Here is a 6,000-nt window from a genome sequence, read left to right as displayed (position 1 = left end):
CCAAATTGGAAGTGAACAGAAAGTCACTTTTTCTTTTTAAAAAATGCTATTTGTTCCTTTGCAGGTTTTTCTGAATGAATTAAGTGCCAAAATAACTGACATTATGCAATTTTAGACAGGTGGGTGGGATGGAGGGAGGTGATCTGCTGCTCTGCCGTATGTAACCGTAGTAATTGTAGGTAAGCCAACTTCAGGGATCTGGCAACTTATGGCTCACGTGCCGGCAGAAAGGGCTCCACATGCCAGCCGTGGCACGCGTGCCATAGGTTCACCATTGCTGCCCTAAACCATGGTTAAACTAAAACAGAACATTTTGATTTATTCTTTGTGATTATGAAATGGATTCAAGGCTTGCTGTGGTATCTTCTTATAACATTAAGCAGTGGTTTAGCATGACATACAGTATTCTTTCCACTAATTCATTCAGTTGATAATCACTGACATGGACTATCTTCCCAAAACACATATATTCCTCAGCTATATACTCATAATATGACTCATAACTGAGGAGCCTCATGGTGCCCGAGGTTCAATCCCAGGTAGCCGCTGGCTCAAGGTTGACTCAGCCTTCGATCTTTCTGAGGTCAGTAAAATGAGTACCCAGCTTGCTTGGGGGGGCCCCAATGTGTAGTTTGCATAACTAACTTGTAAACCACCCAGAGAGTGCTTTAAGCACTATGAGGAGATATATAAGCAGCATGCTTTGCTTTTGCTTTTTAATCATATTCCACCCCAATTTAATTTGTTTTTAATTTTATTTATATTTCATACTTGTTCATAATTTTAAATTGTGCAATAAATATGAATTCACTCTGATATGAATAAGGAACGATTACACCCATCAAATCCTGATTTATGCACAACCTATGGTGTATACATAGATTGTTAATTTATTGATTTAAAATATTTTTACCCTGCCTTTCTCCTTAGAAAGGACCCAAACATACAAACAAAAAACCTAAAGCACATTGTTCTGTGATTTATTCTGACTGTTGAATTTGGGTTTTATTGGCATAGAATGTGGAATTTATTCATGTAGAATTTTTGAATTTTTTGGCACAGAATCTAGACTCTCTGGTTCATAAGTAATGGCAAAACCAAGAACAGTCTGTCTTCACATTTTCCTTGATTCTTAATGCTGTATTTTCTAAGCCAAAAACAGGAACTCTTCAGTGGTTTGCACAGTAACTTGCTAAATATACTTGGAAATAGCACTTTTTTCCCAGTTTGCTATCCTGAAAGTTCTTCACCTCTCTCCTAAGACTCCCTTAGGAATTTCACAAATAAATCAGATGGCATCAGCGTAATTGTCAATTAGAAATGCAAACAGCATAATACATGCTGTGGGTTTTTTAAGACACGTGGGAAAGATTAACAATCCAGCCACTGTTTTCTTCAAGATATTGTAAAGCTCTGTTACCCATTCCTATTAATCGTAGTTCCATATCTATCAATATGAATCAGGCGTCTGCATGTGAAATCATGTTCAAAATCAATCAGTGGATCTGCTCACAGGAGTAGACCATACCTTGCATTCTATGTATTAAATAGCATAACTGGGAAAAGCCCTCTAAGGGGAAAATGTTGGCCAAATAGGGTTTTTTTAAATTTAAAAAATAAAGTTTGTACAGCTACCATTTGTCATTGCAGCATACCAGCAATGATTGATATACAGTACTGTTCATCTTGTCCTGAGCTATTTTGCTTCCAAGAGAAAATGATTTGCAAAAATGTAACCCCACAGGGTTCCTGGGGCCCTTGGCCTGAACCAGCACGTTTTGACCAAGCTGTCCTCTCATAGTGCTGACCAGACAATGCTTCCAGGACTCAAAGAGTCATAATAAATGAAATAAAATTCATCCTGGCATCACACACTCCATATAGATATTTCACAGATGTATTTTTAAAAGATATGTTATTCTTTTCCATATGTCATTGAACAGACCCTTCCCGGAATGAATCTGTTCCTCTTGAAGCACATGTGAAACACACCTGCTGTACATTGTTTAAATCCAGCTGATGACTAGTAGAAAAGAGATGGCCAAGTATTTTCCAATAAAGCAGATGAAAAGAGAGGGTGAGGCTATTTTTGCAAGAAGCTAGTAAATTATAGGGCTCAAACCTAGTTAATAAAACAATGAAAACAAAAGTCGCTCCATGCCATAGGCTGAAAATGGGTAATTACATTTACTGGAGAAAAAAGTCCTATTGGTCAGCATGGCTACAGGTTTGGTTAGACCACTGGTGGATACTGGCTCACTTAAAATAAGAAATAGCTGGGACCAGTCCTATTTTCCTTCCCAGTCACCAAATATTCACCTTCTAGACATTTTAGAGAGTGGACTGATGTTTAATGTGCCATCATGTTCCCTTGATTTATGACCACCCTATGAATGAGTGATCTCCAAAATGTTCTGTCCCCAACAGCCTTGCTCAGCTTTTGTAAACTCAACCCTGTGGCTGCCTTTGAGTCAAACCATCTTATATTGGGTCTTCTTTTCCTGCTGCCTTCAACTTCTAGAAATATTACTGTTTTTTCCGAAGAATCTTACCCTTCTCATGATGTGCCCAAAGCAGGGTATTGTCAGATTCCTAATTTTTGCCTCCAGATTTCTGATTTTTTTAAATCAAGAACACGGGAACTTTTAACTGAAATCCTGTCTCAGACACACAAGATACAGTGATAATAAACAGGTGAGGGTGAATTGTGGCCTTGCTCCACCCCTCTGCTCCATGCTTTGAAATGTAGAGAGTCCCTGAAGTAGAGAATAGTATTCACGCAAGGAGCTGGCTCATGTGAAAGGGATCCTAGATTTTTCAGATTTCCAGATCAGATAAAGAATCTCAGTGTGTGTTCTTCTTCAGAATGCTATCTTACATGCAAGAAAACCAACATTCCCCTTCCTTACACAAGTTTAACCTCATTCTGGACACTGAATAGGGCTGGAATGGTGGATATTGTAGAAAAGGGACTCCTCAATTCTTTCCAGCATAGCTTTCTTAATCTTTCCTAATCCTATGAACCATTTAGTTTTTGTTTAAATCAAAACAAGTTTTTATAAATTATAAACCACTAGGCAATTCACAGCTGATTTTGGAAAGAAACTTACCTATGGTATCAGTCATCACAAAATACTGTTTGTATATATGTGGAAGCAGCTACAATACACAGAGACAGATTCTTGTGAGTGTAAACCAGTGTATAAAAGGTTGGACCAATTTCATGCATCTGATGAGGTGGGCTGCAATGCACAAAGGCATATGCTAAATAAAAGACATAGTACTTCAAGGTGTTATAAGACTCCCAGTTCTTATTGCCGCAACAGATTATGACAGCAACCCCAATGGGAATAGCTGGCATCCTTTTCTGTGATCCAGGGTACACTAAAACCAACTGCTCAGAAACAACTGAATTCTGTGAAGTGACATAAAGGGGTGGCGTTTACCAAATAGTAAAATGTCATTGGATTAAGTGTGCTGGCAATACTCTCTTTTTCATAATTTCTGTTCCTCTGGAAGAAATGTTGCAACCTCAACTGTTGCAACTGGCATTCCACCAAATAGCAACTAGCAAGGCCAATACTGTGGAGATAGATTATCCCTTTCAGGACACAGGAAAACTAAAAGCAAATTTGGATTAAAGGCAACCCTATTATAGCTTTCCTTCTGAATGCATTTTGCAGAATTTCCTTTCAAAATTTAACCAGTTCGTAGGGATTCGCTAGAGACGGGGCTTTGCACTGACTGATGCAAGAGGTTAAAGAAGCTTGACCTTTAGCCTTCAGTATTCTTTAATCAAAGAACTAAAGTTCATAAAATATAGTAAGTGGGTTTCTAATTTACAGAGCAGATATGAAACTATAGCACAGTATAGCAACTAGTACACAAGTACAGCAAGTCTTAACTTCTTGCAGTAGGGTGGGAGTACTCTCGGGGCTGGATTAGATGGTATCTTTATCAGATTTGGGATATTATTGTTTCTGTTTCTCTGGAGCAGTGGTTCCCAACCTTGGTTAACCCAATTGTTCCTGGACTGCAGCGCCCAGAAGCCTTCATCACCAGCTGTGCTAGCTGGGATTTCTGGGAGTTGCAGTTCAAGAACACTTGGGTTACCCAAGGTTGGGAACCACTGCTCTAGAGAAATTATTACAGTGGGGTCTTGACTTATGAACGGCTTGAGTTAAGAACATTTTGACTTAAGAACCACTCTCATAGGAAAATATTGACTTGACTTAAGTACTTAGATTTGAGTTAAGAACTGAAAAAAAACCCACGTGGGAGGCAGGGAAAGTGCAAAATTTGAACTTTCAGTTAACTGTTGGCCAGTGAAAAGGGTGCCTGTCTGCTTCCTCACTCCTCCCAGCGTTTAGAGAGTGGATTGGGAGACAGTCTTCAGACTGCCTGGTACTGTATTGCCTGGACTGTATTTTCCCTGCCTTCCCTGAACCTTTTTTGACCTAAGAAAAAAAGAAACAAAATATCCCCCTCTAGTGGTTGAAGGCGGAATAGCAGCTTCCCATTAGTTTCTATGGACGGAAAAGAGCAGATACGGATCAAATGGTTTTCAATGCATTCCTATGGGAAATGCAGATTTGACTTGAGAACATTTTGACTTGAGAACCGCCTTCCAACACGGCTTAAGTTCTCAAGTCAAGACCCCACTGTATAAGCATACACAGGGATTTTTTAAAGGGAGTGATGGGCAAAGCTGCGTAGTGGTTAAAATAATAAAGTAGGATTCTCGCTAGTCCTAATCATGGCCTTGCCTTAAGACTCTGATGTTTGGCACCGAATTGTTCATTTTATGCCTCGTCCTGTATGCACACATACACATGCATACCTGCCATCTATGAAAATACTAAAAAGACAGTATGTTGGGGTATAACTGTATATGATCCACTTTCTGCTCTTATGTAATGAAATACATGAGCTGGCCATGTTTTTAGTGATATCCCAACATTCTTTAAAATAGCTGAAGGAAGCTCACAGGATAAAAAAAATTTTAAAAAGACATCAGATACTATGAAATGTAAATAAAAGCAACCTTTATTTTCCTCTGTCACCTTGATGTTGCTTAGCTCATTGCTAAAACATTAAGAACTTTTTTTACATTTCCTTCTGCAAGGATATTACTCAGGGTAGGTATACATGTATCATAAATTTGGTGCTACTATGCTCGGTATTGAAGTACAGAACCACTGAAGCATAGAACCATACATGAACTCTCTCTCTCTCTCTCTCTCTCTCTCTCTGGGGTTTGTTGGTAACACCTCATGTATTTTGTAGATGAGGTTTGCTAAAACGCGCAATAACTTCATCACATAATTAATTTACATATAAGTTACATGTTGTCAGGGTTGGCAGACTGAATATTGGTCTTAGCTTCATGACAAGTTATTCGGATTTTCTGACAACCAACCAATCAGGATTCAGAAAATCCAGATGGAAGCTACATAGCATAGTATCAGCAGCTCATCTACATCCCAAGACAGCCCCTGCTAGATATTTCTTTTACCTCATTATAGGAGACGTGAAAACAGACAGGAATTCCTGGTCTTCAAACCACAGCGTGTGATTCTTTTAACTGCCTGGTCAAAAACCCAAACCAAACATAATGCATCAACATACCGAAAGGATCACATGACATTTGTTCTAACTACTGTGGTTAAATCAAGTATTAAGAGAATGGAGGGAGGTTATTTACAATCTGTTAGACTAGATTCTCATGCGTCTGTCACTTTTCACCGGAGATGGGTCTGAACCAAAACCTCAGGTCCTTTCCAAACCAGGCATGAGCTCAGATTGCAATAATGGAAAAATCTACATGTATGGCAAAGACGCCATCTCTAGCTGAAGTACCCAGTTCCACTGTCTAGGCTACAAGAGAAAGAAGCTAAAAGTTTGACTATGGATGAATAGTTAGCGCCATGCAAAACTGGAAAAAGTAATTATTAATTTTTTTTTATTACTACCACCAAAATCCCCCAGCTAGCATGGTTG

Source organism: Pogona vitticeps, chromosome 2 (genome assembly GCF_051106095.1).
Source record: "Pogona vitticeps strain Pit_001003342236 chromosome 2, PviZW2.1, whole genome shotgun sequence".
Lineage (NCBI taxonomy): Eukaryota > Metazoa > Chordata > Lepidosauria > Squamata > Agamidae > Pogona > Pogona vitticeps.
The sequence above is the reverse complement of the archived record's forward strand: the minus strand, read 5'-3'. Positions refer to the sequence as shown.